General features: G+C 40.8%; 1 long non-coding RNA gene across 1 annotated transcript in view; it reads right to left on the bottom strand.

Moving 5' to 3' along the window:
• Window positions 1–19,355, bottom strand: part of LOC144596259 (uncharacterized) — a 36,539-nt gene that overhangs the window by 9,275 nt on the left and 7,909 nt on the right. The gene's annotated exons all lie outside the window — the stretch shown is intronic.

Below are 19,355 nucleotides of genomic sequence, written 5' to 3' on the forward strand. Positions count from 1 at the left end.
ATTTGTCTAAGCAATTAAATCTGTCTGTAGTTCTCCTGTAATTGCCTTAAACTTGCCCTCCTTGCAAACACTCCAAATAATAATAAAACATCCCACCCCTGGCGATTGATTGATATGAATCTTTCCCTCTGGACAAGCTATGTCCAGTTTAGCTCTTATTTAAGTGGACTTAATTTGCCCTTGTCATCTATCATCACAAAAAGTTTATTTTTGATGGGAATTAATTCTGAACTTATCACCATATTTAAAAGTTCTTGCTCTGGTGAACATTACGACTGCTGGCCAGAGATTTCTGTGGGCAGTTATTGCAGAACCACTGTTGAGAATGTAATTAAATCATATCCTTGGGTTAGTTTTGTTTATGTTACTGTATGAATGACCTATTTTTCAGGTTATTCAGCCTACAGTCTACTTTAAAAGTTTCTTTAAAATGTTCCATGGCTCCCCAAGGCATGCTCGGAGGGGAGATTTGGTCACCTTTATGTGTGAAGGCTTGACCTCTTTGATATTGGTTTATCCTGAGTTAAATGCATCTTTACTGCAATTTGGCTACAGAAGTCCACTACTCAAAGGATCAGACTCTGCTGAAAACTCTTTTCCTGATCTTGCCGAACCAATCCCTCACACGTTAACTTTTGTTGTTTCCTCCTCTGCTATCATTGCATCTGTCACTGTCAGATATAATAAACAGATGAGAAAAATCATTTGATCAGAACCAGTGCACAAGACACTATTCCTATCCAAATAATTATCTCACCTGTAGTTGCAGAGTTTCATAATAGCCATAATCTCCCTAATGATAAAATCCTGATGCCTCCCCACGGTGCCTTTGTTTTAGTTCGTGCGATACATGAGAACGATGTTGTTCAGTGGTCTTGTTAGTTCTGAATCAACAAACTCATTATCATGTTAGTTACTCCAAATTAGCTAATGCATTCTTCCTGGTTGAGATTGGATAATTGGTCAGACACATCAAAGCTTCTTTCTTTTCCATGGTGTAAAGGATGTAAAATGGTTAATGCTTTTGATAATATCTGAGCAGATTCAGAACAGAATGTTGGATGTATAACTGGGCACATATTATTTCCAGGGATAAAGGATTTCACATGTTCTTATACAATACATCTTATTCCTTCACAAGCCAAAGTAATAATTTCATGTTTATCTGGTGTACATTACAAGGTACAGTTGCTCTTCTTCCAGACAATCCACATCTAGACAATCCAGCTGTTTAAATCATTAGATCATGATGACAGCTATCCACTGTCACACAATGTAAAGGAAAGGGGGAATGGAGAAGCAAGGAACTGCAGATGCAGGTTTACAAAGAAAGGACACAAAATGCTGGAGTAATTCAGGCAGCATATCTGGAGAACAGGAATAAGTGACGTTTTAGGTCGGGACCCTTCTTCAGACTGAAAAGAGGAATGGTTGGTTAAGATTTCCAGATGCTCATTGGAATATGGTTCAGCATTTGAAGTTTGAGAACTACGTTAAAGAGATTATGACTTGCAGTCACGGATGCATAGTTTGAGGATAGGAAGTCCAGTGATGTATATTTGAAATAGAAGAGGAATGGAGAAGGCATTAAATTTAGCAGCTGCAGAATATGAAGGCATTAAGTGAAGTGACCTGAGAGTGAGAATATGTTAGTAAAAATGAAGGGATTAAAACAGGAGGTCCAGTTTGGACTGAGGTGAACAGTTATTCTGCTATATCAGATAGATAGGTAGATAGATAATGAAAGCTGGCTTCCTGGTCACATATTTATGCATCTGCTTGTACACTCCATCAATCTTGATTCATGATCTTTCCTGCTAATCACATCAGATAAGCAAATGGTCTCTGAATCCATGGTCTTGTCTCGTCTTTGTGCTGCTTTCAAAAGTAAGAAAAATATACTTCAAAGAAAAACATTGTCCCCAAGGAGAATTCCTAATTCAGCCAAAACTTAAAATAAATACACAAACCTTCATGCTCCCCATTTTAAGGCTATAAAACATGAAATCTTCACTTCTTTTATTTAGCTTGCTACCTGCTATTGTCACGCCTCTCTGAACAAAATCACAGCTTTCACATCTTATACATCAAAATGCTTAGACTGGCCACCAAGCAAGGCCTCGGCAGAGTTCGGAGAAGTCCAAAGATTTGTGGAGAGATAAGGACCAAATGTGGGCAGATGGGATCAGCACAGACCTTGGTCAACATGGGCAAGTTGGGCAGAAGGGCCTGTTTCCATGCTGTATGACTCTATGACCATAAGAGAGTTCTTAAAAGGGGTGGCAAGGCAAGGCAGCTCAGGACGGAAGACTCAAGAAAATGAGCAAAATTGATGCGCTGAAGTTGCAATGGTTTAACTACCCTTGCCTTAAACTACAATGGGTGAGAAGCATATTTACCACAGTATTTAATTGTGAACTGCCTTGGAATATCCTACATTTGAAATCCTCCAAGTAGAATTATGATGGTGAAGGGGATATCAGGATGGATGAAAAGTGAATTTGGAACTGATAAAGGAGATCCATCTCTCAGCATGGTCAAAGGTGGAGTCAACATTTGAATAACAAAGATTTGCTCATTACCGACAAGTTCAACTGAGTGGCGATCAATATTGAACAATGATTTTTTCAGTGATTCTGAGAAGAGTAAATAAAAAAGGAAATGCTAATCCTAGTCTTGTGTTTTGGCTTCTCCGACATACAGGAGACCCTTCCTCAGACTGAGAATCAGGGGAGAGGAAAACTAGAGATATGGAAGGGTACAAAGTGAATTTAAGTTGTGAAAAGGTCAGAATAAAGCAGGTGATGATCAACACATTGTGAGCATTGGATGCAGTGAACTAAATTGGAAGTACTGAATCCTGCTTCATCCAAATAAATTATTTGGGTCTCTGATAATGGGAATGGAAGAGATAATAGGGCAGGTGTTGCATCTTTCATAGTTGCAGAGGAAATGCCTTGAGAGAGAGAGTGAAGATGGATCAGAGTGAAGCAGTGTGAAGGGAGGGTACAGTCCCTTCCAATTGCTGAAAGGAGAGCAAATTAAAGATGTACAATTGAATTGAATTGAATTGAATCTACTACAATATCACATTGGAGGTGTTGAAGACGATAGTGGAGGACCCTTTCAATGTGGCTGGCAAGAAATAAGGTAAACTGTGATGTTTGATGGACTGTGTGGGGTGGGAGGACCCATTGCTCCTCCCGTGCAGCAGGTGGCACTGCACAGGACAAAGGGAGATGTTTTGTACATAGTTATCCTGGCTGCACACTGTGTGGAGTGTGCAGTCAGATTGTGGGGTTGGAGTCATTTTAGTTGTCTTGCTGCCAGCATTGAGTTACTGTAATAAAGACTTCTGTTGTACCTTGAAGACTGACAAAGTTTCATCCAGGCATAGAACAAGAACACAAAATAAACACAAAATGCATTCCTTCTCTCCAATACAATACAATACAATACAATATATCTTTATTATCATTGTACAGGGGTACAATGAGATTGGGAAATCAGAGATGCTGCCTGACCCACTGAATTACTCCAGCATTTTTTGTCTACCTTCGATTTATACCAGCATCTGCAGTTTCTTTCCTACACAAAATGCTGGAGTAATTCAGCAAGACAGGTAGCATCTCTGAAGAGAAGGAATGGGTGACATTTCGGGGAGAAAATAATTAGAGATATGGAAGGGTACAAAGTGAATTTAAGGTGTGAATATGACAGAATAAAGCAGACAATGCTCAACAAAATGAGGAATGGCTGAGGGGAAGGTGATAACGAGGCATACAAACAGTAAAATTAATCGAGAGGACAGTGAAACTAGTTGGAGAACTAGGGTGGGGGACGGATGGAGAGGAAAAGCAAGGCTTACTTGAAGTTAGATAAATCAATATTCATGCCACTGGGTTGTAAGCTGCCCATGCGAAATATGAGGTGCTGTTCCTCCAATTTGGAGGCATACAGGTAGGGTGAGTGTTTTTTGTGAAAGGGCTTTCTGTGGGAAATGATGAGCAAAACTGAGTTACTTTTAATAGAACTTACAGCAGTAAAATTGGCTATTCAGTTAATGCTGCAGTTTGTTCTCCGGATGAGCCACCTCCCACCCTATCTCATTCCCTTCCTTCAACATGATTGCAATCAGTTTTTCTTACAGATATCATCTCAGTTTCCCCCCCGGCTTATTTTGATGAGCAATGTCGGAACTGGATGGTCAGAAGTAATTTGACAGCAGAAAAGAGATTACTCCTCCGACTTTCATCTGGTCTTCCCTTAGTAGCATTTCACTGTGGACCTCTGCATGTTGGCAGGTGAATGTTCTGCCAATTACCCTTAGTAGAACCCTATGTTTCTGCACCAGATTATTATTTCCGTCAAACTAAAGTAATTAGCATTATTCTCATACACCAGCCTGTTATCATGTTGAAATTGTTACGTGGCAATTAATGTTCTACTGAAATAAAATATGTACTCCTATGGTGGTTATTAGTCTAAAGTGCTTCAAAGTCAATGAATTGTTGTCTGCATTGAATGGATGCAACCACAGAGCAAGATCCATTAGTTGAAAGTAAATTTAGGATCAATCATTCTTTTTCTTAATATAATGGTTTACTGATAAATGTTGGCCTGTTTCAGGTAAGCTACCACATGCTTCTTGAAATAATGTCTTGGGATCATACCAGCTCCCCAGCAGGGACTCAGAGATCTCACAACCCTCAAGATTTAATACTGAGTTTAATAATTTCACATAAAATCTCCTTTTTGTTTCTACACCTTTATTTTAATTAGTCATGTTTGTTTGTCTTTGTACCATGAATGAAAACAGGCGCTGCTGGAAATGCACAACAGATCAAGCTGCTTCTGTAGAAAATGAAACAGTCACTGGCTGTCCTGCTGAGTGTTCCTAATACTTTCTATTTTTATTTCAGATTCCCTGCATCTGCAGCTTATTGATTTTCAATTTCTATCTCTATTGTTTTGTTCAAAATTCAGCTTGTAAAGTGACTTTCGCTACGATAGCTTTGGTCTGCACCCAGTCACAGATATTCTCTCTCTGATGCCTCCACCCCTCCCCATCTTTACAATTTGGAATATCCTTCTGATGATTTATCCATCATTTGAAGCATTGACATTTTTCTGCTATCTCTGATGATGCTTGACCTGCTGAGCACTTCAGCATTCTCTATTTTTGTTTTGGATCCACAGTATTTACAGATTTTTACTCCAAAAGCCGCAGTTTAATGTTTCATTGAGATGCCTGCAAGCAATGCAACACTGTTTCCCTGCACATGCATTTCATCAGTGTACATCATACATTCACCTCAAGGGACTTAAATCTACAATCATTTAACTTAAAGGCAAGGGTGCTGGCACCAAGCTTAATTAACATCATTTTGGAGATATATGTAATTATATCTCATTGAGAAATATTACAGAGTCTGCTTCAGAATGCTTCATGCAAAGAAAGATCTAAGTGTTAATGACTGAACTTTGATCAGGGAATATTTTGATATGTTTGATAATTAACTAACAGGAATATTCAATAAGCATTAACTAGCCTGATGGCAATAGGAATGCAAAAGCAATCTCAATACCCTTTTTTGTCAAAAAATTCAGCTGGAGATAGATTATGTACTGTATGCTTTCTTTTTGACATTCCTAATCACCACCTCACCAACTTCATGACTTACATGCCATGTGAATAAATACCGGAGGGTGTTCAGTACAGGAACTGTGCTGTGAATGAACACTGTTGCTTGCTGACTTCACAATAAAGGACAACAATGGTTTTCAAGCATAGGCTAAAGGCCTGTCCCAGTTTGGCGTTTTTTAAGGCGACTGCCGGCGACTGTCATAGTTGTAGCAGGTCGCCGAAAAACTGGTGACTGGACCCCCCCCTACGACAATGTCTACAACAAGCTACAACAACCTACCACCTAGTCGACGTCAAGCTACGACAAGCTACCGAAAACCAGCGACCCAATCGTCGCAAGTAGAACGTCCACCTACGACCTCACATACGACAACCTACATCGACACCTACGACAACCTACCACCACAGAGGCGACAACCTACGACAACCGAAGTCAACCTACGTCATCCCGCGACAAGCTATGACAAGCTATGACTCTGAAGACTGAAGACAACTGAAGACAATTCATGTTTCACCCACTTTCCCTATAAAACGGGGTGTATGGTAGGGTTTCCAATCATTCTGCATCAAGCCTATTTGAAAGTGATGCCATGAGAAACTACTCTGAAATACAATAACTTCATACGTCAATTTTCCGTCAAAATGTCAAGAATTTCCTTTATTGATATTCAAACAACATTTTTTAAAAGGTTGATAAGAACATACAAAAATATTGTAATAAACTTCAATAAACTTCAATAAATTTCAATAAACTTCAAACTTTAAAATTCAAACTTTAAACAGAATACAAGTGCAAAAACATACAAAACCTAACACCATTTATGGACACATTACACTGTTGGATGATCAGATCAAGTCCACACTTGGAATTCGCCGAAGACAGCATCAGCGACAACCTATGTCACCTGCCGACAACCTGGCGACAACCTACGTCCCTGGCGACAACCTGGTGACAACCTACGACAGCGCTCACATCTTGAGACGTCAAGCTACGCTCATTGGCGTCAAACCAACAGTCGCCAAAAAATTTTAAGTCTTCGCAAAATCCAGCTACTACTCTTTGGAGCCCACTCACGACCATGCACGCGACACCTTGGCGACCGTGTGGCGACAGCCTAGTCACCTGTAGTCGCCTAAAAAATCGCCGAACTGGGACAGGGGCTGAAGGAAGTAATAACATGAACTGCAGATGCTTGTTTATACTGAAGAAAGACACAGAATTTTGGAGTTAATCAGTGGGTCAGACAGCATCACTGGAGAACATGTATAGGTGACATTTCGGGTCGGGACCCTTTTAGATCCCAACCCGAATGTCACCCATCCATGTTCTCCAGTGATGCTGCCTGAAGAAGGGTCCCGACCCGAAATGTCACCTATCCATGTTCTCCAGAGATGCTGCCTGACCCACTGAGTTTCTCCAGCATTGTGAGTCTTTCTATCATCTAAGGTCCCAAATAATTAATGGCAGCCCATTAATGAACACAATTGTAATGATTTTCTTCTGTAGAAATATGGCAGCTAATTGCAGTCATAAAGCAAAAAGACCTAAGACGAGCACATTTGAACATGTTACTGAAAAATAGTGACCAAATAGGAAAGGAGAAATAATAAATTAATTACTGCCGGACCATAGTTGTAAAGTGAAATACATTATTGGTAACTGTGGGTTGCCATGGCAACCATTGTTGAGTAGAGTGGATTTTATAGGCAGCCAGAAGTGCATTAAATGGAACACTTTTTTTTACCCATTTATTACATCTTTATATTATTAAAACTCTTATCTTGTATGTTTGTATATTTGTTTGTTTGTAAATATATTTATACCTGAAATACAGCCAAAACGGTACATGATAGCACAACAATTTTAGGCCCACTTTACTCACCATTGGCCAGCGGTTCAAATGGTTGTTATATATTTTTAAGTTATTCACTTTTTAAACTTTAATAAATCACTTTTTAAACTTTAATAAATCACTCCCACTTGCCTTTCCCATCAGCTGCCCCTGTGCAGTCATACCTCCATGTTAGACTTCACAATGGGAACCCAACGGGTCCGCACCTGCGCAGTTGGGGCCCGTTGATCTAATACTTACGTGTTCATCTTGCGTCACAATGGTAAGATGGCCGCCGGATCCGCGCGTGCAGTTGGGGGAGGGTTGCCGCTCGGAGGGGAGTGAGACCCGCCCGAGTGATGGGAGTGGCGGCCAATGAGGGGAGGTGAGGAGTGCTCTTTTGCTGCTGGCCGCCGCAATGGCCGCCCGGGCCGGGGTGAGTGGCTCCCTCTTCCCTTTCCTCGCCTCCCTCGCCCGACCTGGCCCCAGGGGAATTTAAGGGGGGTTGAAGGGGGATGGAGTGGGTGAGCGGGTGAGTGGGTGAGCGGGTGAGTGGGTGAGTAGGTGAGGGGGGGAGGGGGAGGGGGGAGGGGAGGAGGGGGGGATAAGGGGAGTTGATGGGGGATGGAGTGGGTGAGTGGGTGAGTGGGGGGGGGGAGGAAAGGGGGGGAGGGGAAAGGGGGAGGGGGGAGTGGGGGTAAGGGTGGGTGCTACAACAATGCAGGAGAGGTTTGGACCCAGGGTCCACAGCAGCTAGTTATTTATATTTCTATAAATGCATCATGAAGAGCTGTAAATAAAAGAACTGCGGCCTTCAATTTTCACTTCCATACCTAGAATTTAAAAACTGAAAGTCTATTTATACATATATCACAGAGACAGAGTTTTTCCTCTACCCTTGGTAATTGGTGCTGGCACCCTTTCTGTTATTCAGTCAATGGTTAATCTGAAAACTTGCAAATATACAAAACCAATGTACTTTATATTTAACACGAAAAGTATTCATGAACTAAGTCAATGTGATTTTTTTTGCATAACTGTTGTGCAATTTTTCGATAGGAATATATAGGAGGCCATTCAGCCCACTAAATCCGACTCTCAGAGCAGTCCCATCAATGCCATTCCCAATTCTTTTCTATAAACCCATTCTCTCCCACATGACTATCAACTACCCTTCTCTGTCCTTCTGCCACCCACCCGCATTAGGAGAAATTTATAGTTGCCTATTTATCTGGAAAGAAGCACGTTTTATAGGATGTGGAAGGAAATTGGAACCCCTTGAGGTGGATGTGGCAGAGTGGGGTGGTGGTGGGGGGGAAACACATTTGAGCAAATGCAAACTCCACACATATAGTACCTCTGGTGAGGATTGAATCTGGGTCCCGGGAGCTGTGAGGCAGCGGGATCTGCCCATTTGCGCATTAACAGAAGACCAAGAAACAGAAGCAAGAAAGGCCATTCGGCCGGTCGAGCCTTCCCCATTTTACAAAAAGATTGTAGCTGATTGTTTACATTTGTGCCTCTTTCCTGTACTGGCCCCATCTCCTATGATTCCCTTAACATTTAAAAATCTATGGATTTGCCCTGAATGTGCACAGCGATTAAGGCTCCTCAACCTTCCTGGATAGTTTCAAAAATCATTAATTGGGTGACAATTTCTTCTAACCTCACTACTCATCTCCTGAAATTCCTACTCTTCTCTGTCCTGACATTGCGGATTCTGGGATCTCCTGTGGGAACATTGAGTCTTGATCTCCTTTAAAACGGACTTCTTTTCAAAGTACTCCATTGATTGTAAAGTTTGGAGACCAATGAAGCAAACTATATAAATGCAATCTCTGCTTGTAATGGAATATTACTTTAATCCCTGTAGTTACTTTAATTTTCAGCACCTTTTATGCTGGCCTCTACTAACTTCACCAAAGAAAAGGTACACGATGAAAACTCTGCCGCAGTCATAAGCAACTGGAACTAGTGAATTATGGATCACTTTAGTTGTACAGTATATATGGAGTCATAAACATTGTGGAATTAGCATCTGCCTTTGCGTCCCTGTATATCAAGTTGCATTACGCCTATTTACTTGTCCACTAGCTTTTGTATAAATAATATATTGCTAATTAAATAAAATAATTGAATACATTGCAAGAACATCACTTATTTCAAGGTTATGCCAAATTCAATGCCCACCCCCCTCCAGTAGTGAAATACAATCCAATTAGCAAGCAGTTATGATGGGTTGAGATTAATTATAGTTGATTTACATGAAAGGGACTACAAAACAATGAGGAAGTACAATTAAGATTCAGCAATCCGATTTTCTTCCTACCCATCACATTAGCTTTCTGTAAATATCTTCCTACATAGCAGCTCACAGGTGGATGCAAAGTTTTTGTATAAATTGTCCAGAGATTAATTACTTTAGATGATCCCGTTCTTCTTCATCCCTATTCTTTACCATCCTGTTCAAATAAATCATGAACAGTGGCATTTGTTATTTCTCAACCAGTAACCATAGAAGTGAAGTACACTGCCTTACAATGCTTTGTATGAATCACTGTATGAAATATATAGGTCCCTGGTAAGGCTATAACTGCAATATTGTGCTCACATATGACTTTCCTAGCTAAGGAAGGGTATACTAGTAATGGAATAAGTTCATCATAAGTTTGCTGATTGACTGCTGGGACGATGACCTTGTCATGTGAAGGAAGAGTAAGCAAATTGGGTTTAGCAGAATAAGAGATGCACTGAAGCATACAGAATTCTCACAAGGTTTAGGAAAGGAGAATTTTAATTTCTTCACCCAGAAGGTGGTGAATCTTTAGAATGCACTACTCATGGACTATGGAGGCTCAGTTGCTGAGTATATTCAAGACAGAGATAGCAAGGAAACCAATCGACAGGGGATAGTGCAGAAAAGTGGTGCTGGGGTAAAAGATTAAACATAATCTAACTGAATGACATTAAGACATACTCTGCTTTCTTTTTTCCTACAGTATGTTCTTCTGAAAATCTATTGAGGCTAGATATCAAATGAGAGCTAACAGCTCTGAGATGCAGAAGGATCTGTGCATTTTAGTGCATGATTTGCAAAAGATGAGCAGTTAGATAGTAAGGACACAGTAATTGGTAAAACCCCAGAAAATGTTTTAGAACAGAATTCTGGGAGTACAGGTGCATGGTTCCCTGAAAGTGGCAAGTTAGGTTTAAGTTTAAATTTAGCTTTATTATTGTCACATGTGCTGTGGTACAGCAAACACCTTTATTTTGCATGCTTGCCTTCATTGGGAAGGGTAATGAGTAGAAACATTAGCCCACCATGCCGTACCTGTACAAGTCATTGGTGAGGCCCAACTTGTACTGTGTCCCAGTCTCCCAGCTATAGGAAGAATGTCATTAAGTTGGAAAGGGTGCAGAAGAGATTCATATGGATGTTATCTAGACTTGTGGGCTTGAGTTGTAGGGAAAGGCTAGATTGGCGTGGCCTTTTGTGTAGGAGGTTCAGGAGGGACCTTATTAGGGTGTGTAGATTGAGGGGCATGGATAAGTGAATGCTCAGTCCTTTTCCCCCAAGGTAGAAGATACTAAAGCTGAAGGGCATTAACTTACGCTGAGAGGGAGAGACTTAAGAGTTATCCTTAGGGTAACTCTTTTACTTAGAGGAGCAAATATAATTAGAACTTTTGAACAGTGTGGCATCAGAAAAGAAGCCAAGTTCATCAATGACCACACCAACACACACAGTAGGGTGAAATCATGTGATATATTTGGAGATTACCATATTAGATCACCTCATTTATTATGCATGCTGCACATTCCACATGTGATCCAGTCCGGATCTTCATCCCTAGCTGGACTATGTAAGCTGCCTTATGCTGTCTCACAGCAGACTAGATGCTGACTACGGAGACGATAGCATGTAATGTTTCCTCCGCTTGTGTTACAATAAAACTATGAGTTGTTACTCCTGTGTACGGGTTTGATTCCAACAATATTTTATTTACAGTGATAAGAAAGTCAAGGGCCACTTGGGCCCTTATCCCAGATATGAAAAAGGGACTTCGACCTGAAATGTTAACTACTTTTCTTCCCACAGATATTGCCTGACCTGCTGAGTATTTCCAGCAATTCTCTTTTCATCCCTCTTACAGTTATCTGCAGGATAGACTGAGTCTCACTTCCTCTCAACTTCCCTCATTTGCTTTAGGGTACTCCTTAAGCTATTAATCACCAGTCTTAATATCATTTTTTCCCCTATGAACAGTCCTCGGACACATATAGAGGCACAGGAGAATGCCTCAAAGAACAGTTATGCCACAATGCTAGGAGATCATAACCGTCAGAAAATATTTCACATGTTGAGATATTTTCCTCTATTTACAAAGCTGAGGGATGTCCAGGGAGTTATTTAAATTTGTGATAGAGTTTCATAAAGTAGAACAAAAGCAAAACAGTGTCAGAACTCTCAAAAGTTTCAAAGGTCATTTATTGTCACGTGCAACAATTAAGGTACAGTGAAACTCGATTACCATACAGCCATACTAAAAAAAGCAACAAGACACACAACTACATAAAAGTTAACATAAACATCCACCTTTCGGATTCCCCACATTCCTCACTGTAATGGAAGGCAATAAAGTCTAATCTTCTTTATTCTCCCACGGATGGGGCAGTCGGGGCGATTGAAGTCCACAGTCGGGGCGATTGAAGCTCCCGCAGCTGACGATCGAAGCTCCTGAGTCAGGGCGGTCGAAGCTCCCGCGTCGGGGCGGTCAAAGCTCCTTCAGCCTGGAGTTCCCGAAGTCGGTCCATAACCAGGGACCACAAGCTCCATGATGTTAAAGTCTGCAGGCTCCCGCAGTTGGAGCTCCCAAAGTCTGTCCCCAGCAGAGGCAGCCAGCTCCATGATGTTAGGCCGCAGTGTGGACGGAGATACAATACAGAAAAAAAATCGCATCCCCGTCAAGGAAAGAGATTAAAACAAAGTTTTCCCCAACCCCTTCACCCCACACATAAAACAAGCTAAAGAACACTAAAACATACATTTAACACATACTAAAAAACAACAAAGAAGGAAAAAGACAAGACAGACTGTTGGCGAGGCAGCCAAATATAAACAGAGAATGTCGGAAATACTCAGCGGGCGGGCAGAGTAGAGTGGAGAGATAAACAGAATTTCAATATATTTCATCAAAACTGTGAGATGCAAGTTTGAGTATTGAGGCAGGAAAAGTGGGCAGAAGATACAAAAGGTTGAAAATACCCATGATCCGATTCAAAACAGAGAACAACTGTAATCAGCCTCTTGAATGGTTCTCTGATATGCTAGGGATGCACTCCCAATCTTTCAATCTACCTCATTGCAGCCTTAGCATTTTTTTAATCTGCACTTTCTCTGTAGCTGTAATACTATATTCTGCACTCTATTTATTTTCTCCTTTGCATTACCTGATGTACTCATGTGTGGTATGATTTGCTTGGATAGTCAGGCAAAGTATTTCGGTATCATAATAAATCATTGCCAATACCAATATCAAAAGGACTGTTGGTGCAAGGGTTTTTGGGAGGAAGTGTGACGAACCCAAAAGGTAGAGGAATAGCAGAATTATTACCATCTGCAGCTAAATTAAAAGAAGATACAATTAGAAATTATCAGGAGATACAATTGAAATTATTGAATCCATTGTTAAATCTGGAAAGCTGTAAAATGCTGAATCAAGAGAGGTTCCTCAAGCTAACATTGACCTTCATTAGAATGGTGCAGGTGCTTGTGGACAGAGAGAGCAGACTGAAAGATATCAACAGGGAATTAAAATGACAAATGACCTACAGTTTTCCAGGGAATCCATGCAGAGATTAATGCAATGAAAGAAAGTGTTAGCATTGTGCTGAGTTGATATTCAATGAAAGTTGAGTAAAACTTCAGTTTGGTTTAGTTTGTTATTGTCACATGTGGTGAGGTACAGTGAAAAACTTTTTGTTGGAGATGGCATCAGCTGTGGACCTGTTATGGTGGTAGGTGAACTGCAGTAGGTCAAAGATGCTTTTGGTAGACTGGATTCAGGTGCTGGAACATTTTCAGGTGCTGGAATTTCTGATGGATTTTCACCCTGATTCCTTAAAACTCCCCATAAATCTGACCTGCTGAGTGTTTCCAGCATTTTCTGTTGAACTGTGTTGCTTTAAAGCAATGAAGTTGTGATAGTCACTAAGGTGTTGATTATTTGTGATCAGAGAATAGTGGAATTGGTTGGAATTGGACAGAGAGATGGGAGGTGAGTGGGATTCTGGTGGCATTGCATGTATGAATTATAGTAGATTGCAGTCAATTACTTTTGAAAATAAGAAAAATGTGTTTAGTTGAAGTGTCAGATGAAGATAAAGTAACTATGAGATGCAAGATAGTGAATTAGTGCTGCAGGAGATGGAGGTCGATGTCACAGAACATGGACCTCATGAACTTGGTGTGGCGTTGAACCTTGTGGAGTATCTCTAAACATGTGAAGGATGTTTATAAGGCAAAACAGGGTAGTAGTAAGGCAAAATGTGAAGATATTTTGGGTTGCCGGCAGGACTAGACCTCATCACCATAATCATAAGACAAATAAAACCACTGAGAAACTGAGCAGAAACTTTGTAACCCTGAGAGTGGCAAGAATATGCAATCTTTTTCCACATTAGGTAGGAGAGATGGGTAGACTGATCACTTAAGAGAAAGTTGCTCAAGTACATAAAGGAAAAAGGAATGGTAATGTTGGTGAGATTCGATGGTAAGCGGAAGAAAAAGCTCATGAGAAACAGGGAACTTGATCAACTCACCTGTCATTCCACTTTCAATGCTGCATTGCTTTCCAAGGTCATGAAGTTTTATTGATATTTTTTGTCATGTCCCCCCAAACTCGACAACAAGTGAATCAGATTTCTCATCAAAATCAGATCGGTAGATTTTTCTATCTTCGTACCTAACAGATGGTCCAGATATTTCAGAAATTTCATAATGAACTGAGATCTGAGAAGGAGCTGGAAGTTGGTCTTCATAAAGAGCCCTTCTCTTTCACTTGAGTGAAGAATAATGTAGAGTGAACATAACAAATTGACGATGTTTCAAGGTTCCCCCAGTTTTGTATTTTTAATATTATATCCCTGCTGCACAAATATGGTATTTTCACTCCTGATATCAAATAAATCTAGGATTGAGATTGTCAGTAATGGGGATGTGGAAGAATTAACTAAGAGCAAGGGCCGTTTTCTGTCTGTGGCCATATCCTGCTCTAATTTACTTCCCAATGGATTAATAATGCTAATGAAAACTTTGATCACAGTCAGTCTGGAAGAGATTGGAGTTGAGGCCCCAAAGGTGAGATATTGGTGTACTTAGCTAGGCACCAACCACGGTTATTACTTGGTATAATTCCCTGAGTGAAAAAAGTGAACTGAAGAATCATAGTAGGAACTAAGTGCTTTCCTGTAGAGCTCTGGTAATGCAGAGGTGCAATAAGAAGTGTTTTATAGCTTTCTCTTTTTGTCAGCTAACTGCACTCCAAGAAATGTGTGGTGTTATTATATAATGAGCAAATCTTTCTTCCTGTCACAGTGCATAGCGACATGGGAAGTCTGCCAACATAACGGTGAGGATTACTGCTGACAACAGAAACCTCACGGAAAAACACCTCTTGAAAATTATTGAGGTGAAACTTGAGTGTATGGTGAAAAATTACACTTGGCTTTGGGTGGTTATGTGAATCACTTTAGTTTTTCCTTTTACAGTTATTGATGTGGCCATTAGCATCTTGTTGCCTTGTAACAGGCACGCGGACATCAGTTATTCTCATGGAATGTAACCTCTTATAAGCTTTTGAGAAATCCCTGCACTCCTCCATTACTGGCCTTGTACACCCTGAGACACAATCTCCACCATTTTTACGATGTACAGCTCTGGAAATCCCTCCTTAAACTTCCCTTTCTCTTTCTTCCAAGTTGCTCTTGAAAACTTCCTTATGTGATTTTGTGTTTGATAAAACACCAATGAAATGTCTGCATTAAATAAATGCTGTTGGTATTCCAAGTTAATTGTCGCCAAAATAATGCATACTTATCCAAAACCAGACAAATGGCTTAGAATGAAGATGGCTAGTAGGTGATCATTACAACTTATCAGGTTTGTCCAGCACTGACTGAAAGCTATTTTGTGGCAATAATATTCCAATCTCCTTCTAAACTTCCTGGGGAGTGTATGTTTTCAAATTGAGTTCAGGATTTATTGATGCAATATTGATAGTCAACAAGTGTGTTGTACCCATACCTATTAAGCACTAGAATTGTCTCCCCCAACTTCTCTGCCTTTGACTCTGTCTCCATTTCTAAGACAATCATTATAAACAATCACTTTTACCAATGGCCCTAATATGCTTGTGTGACTCAAAGTTAAAGTTGACTGTTATTGCATCTTCAAAGAGCCTTGGGATTTTTTTCTAAGTTAAAGATGCTACATAGTGTTTTTTTGTTTTTGCTTTTTATTTAAAATGAGTTAGGTGCCCAAAGGATATGGGCATGATGTGTGAGACATATTCACTATAATTGGACACACCTTTGAAATAAGATTGATGAGTATAATCAATTACAATGCAGATAATTTCTAAAACACAGAACAGTGCAGCACAGGAACAGTGTCGAACATGATGCCAAGTTAAATTAATCTCCACTGCCAGCATGCAATCCATATCCGTGTGCCTATCCAGACATCTCGTATCTGGCTCCACCCCTACCCCGAGCAGCGCATTCCATGCACACACCTCGCACAGTGTAAAAATTTGCTCTGCACTTCTCCTTTAAACTTTGCTCCACCAACCTTAAAGCCATCAGTCTTTAATATTTCCAACCTGGGATAAAGGTTCTGAATGTCTACCTTATCTATACCTCTCGTAATTTGATATACTTCTATCAGGTCTCCCCTCAGCCTCCAGCTGTCCAGAACAATCAATCCAAGTCTGTCTAATCTCTCCTCAAGTCCGTCTAGGGCTTCCGAGATGTCCTCGTTCTTCAGAAAACGGGGCTTCCCCTCCTCCATTATAGATGAGGCTCTCACTAGGGTCTCTTCTACATCCCGCAGCTCCGCTCTTGCTCCCCCTCCCCCCACTCGCAGCAAGGACAGGATCCCCCTCGTTCTCACCTTCCACCCCACCAGCCAGCAGATCCAACATATCATCCACCAACATTTCCGTCACCTACAACGGGACCCCACCACTGGCCATATCTTCCCATCCCCTCCCCTCTCTGCGTTCCGCAGAGACCATTCCCTCCGTAACTCCCTGGTCCACTCGTCCCTTCCTACCCAAACCACCCCAACCCTGGGCACTTTCCCTTGCAACCGCACGAGATGCAACACCTGTCCCTTTACCTCCCCCCTCAACATCCACTGCCCTAGTCTCATTGATCACCTTCATCACCACCTCAAAAAACTCTATCGTCTTTATGACATGGCACGCCAACGACAAAGCCATCAGATTGCGCCTAATTAGCCAATTTTCTTCCAAAAGAGAGTAAATCCAATCGCAAAGAATCCTCTCCAATAGTTTTCCAACCACTGATGTGATGCTCCCTGTCCATTAATTTTGTGGACTATCTACTTCCCATCTTAAATAAAGGAACACCGTTGGCTACCCTCCAGTCTTCCTGGATCTTACCTGAGGCTACAATCTGAAGACCCCTGCAATCTCTGCTGTTTCCTCTCTCAATAAAGTGGGATAGGCCCCATCAGGCCCTGGGAATTTGTCTGCATGCTTTCAAGAGCCCGACACCACCTCTTTCTTCATTCAAACTGCCCTAGAATATTAGTATTCCCACTGTTCTCACAGTCCTCCTTGTCCTCCTTCTTAGTGAATACAGATGCAACATACTCATTTAGTAGCTTACCTACATCCTCTGACTGAGCATAAATTACCTTATTTATCCTTGAGCAGCCCTATCTTCCACTTGGTTACTCTCTTGTTTTTAATGTACGTAAGCAAAGCCATGGGATTTTCGTTAATATTCCTCAAAGCCCCCATCTAATTTCATCCTTCAAAACTTTACATACATTCCTTTATCTTTTTGACCAAATTTACATGCAAGGACATGTTCCCTTACCTTGCCATCCATAACCTTCCTTATTACTTGAAAATGCTGGACCTGTTACTCTAAAAACAAGAGAGTAACCAAGTGGAAGATAGGTAGCCTTTAAATGACTTTCACATGTCAGATGTGGACTTACCCACTAGCAACTGCTTCCAATTTACTCTTCCAAGCTCCTGTCTAATACTAATTTAATCTGACTTAGCCCATTTTAGTACCTTCCCTCAAGGTTCAGACTTATCCTTATTCACAATTATCTTTAGACTTATGGTTGTTATTACTGTTTCTATTGAAAAACCAGTCACCTGGCCTGGCAAATTTCCCAGAACAAGGTCCATTATGGTCCCTCCTCGTGTTGGACTTTTTACATACTGCTTCAGGAAACCCTCAGATACACCTGACAGATATTGCCCTGACCAAGCCTTTTGCACTGAGCAAGTGGCATTACACAGTGGTGCAGCGGTAGAGTCGCTGTCTTAGAGACCCGGGGTCGATCCTGACTATGGGTACTGTCTGTGTGGAGTTTGTATGTTCTCCCTGTGACCGTGTGGCTTTTCTCCGGGTGCTCCAGTTTCTTCCCATATTCCAAAGTCGTACAGGTTAATTGGCTTCTGTAAAATTGTCCCGAGTGTGTAGGATAGAACTCGTGTGTATGTGTGATTAGTGGTCGGCGTGGACTCAATGGGCCAAAGGATCTGTTTCCACGCTGTATCTATAAACTACTGGGGATGCTAAATTCGCCCACAACAACAACCCTGTTCTTTTGCATCTTTCCGTATTTGTCTACATATCGGTTCCTCTACTTCACGCTCAATATCCATTCTGAACCTTAACCTATTTTAGCCTTTTTTTCCCAGACATGTATTGAATACCTCTCTGCATTAACTGTGTAAATATTATTTCTGCAATATTATTTAATTTACATTTTATTATTTGTTTGCAAACATGATATTGGTACTGATCGAATTGCGTACTTCCCATGTCATTCTTGCCTCATCCCAGCTGTTAAAATACTGAGGAGAGTGGAATCAGCAGAATGGGAGTCTGGCTGTCAAAAAGAGGCAGAGGAAAACAATCTCTTGCATTAATGATGTAGAAATAGGCACTTTGCCATAATGTGAAAGTGAAAATAACTTGACAACTGTAGACGGCTACAGGAAGAATGTTTGTTATTTTAGTCTAATTAAATGAATAAAATTACATGTTAAACAGGACAGAATCAGGCATTCTGCCAATAATTATGACACAGTTGAGCCTCCTCTCATCTTGCCATTTTATTTGTGCTCCTTTGTTTCCCCCCTTTGATGTAATAAAAATCACTTGTCTTAAATATTCCCTGTGGTAACCAGCACCACATTCTCGGTACTCTGTACTCTAAGAAGTCCTATTTTTCTCAGTCCCATGAGTGGGCATGTCCTTCGTCTACTACATCAAAACCTTCCTTAAAGAAATCTTCAAGCTAACTTCTCAGTTCTTCGAGAGCTAAGCTTTGCATTCTTTCTTGCTAGTGATAACAATTCAAAACCTTGTAAATCCTTTTGCAAGTCCCGACTCAAAACATTGCTCATTCATTCCCTCCACAAATGCTGCCTGATCCGATGAGTTATTTCAGCACTTTGTGCATTGTTCAAGATTCCAGCATCTGCAGCTCCTTGTGTCTCCTTGGAAATCTTTTCTGTATGTTATATTTTTGATCTTTTTTTGTATAACAGCAAACGGTTCAGTGAAAGTTTGATAGAAATTTAGCAGTCTCTTTAAGTTTT

This window comes from Rhinoraja longicauda, chromosome 8, assembly GCF_053455715.1.
Source record: "Rhinoraja longicauda isolate Sanriku21f chromosome 8, sRhiLon1.1, whole genome shotgun sequence".
Classification (NCBI taxonomy): Eukaryota; Metazoa; Chordata; class Chondrichthyes; order Rajiformes; family Arhynchobatidae; genus Rhinoraja; species Rhinoraja longicauda.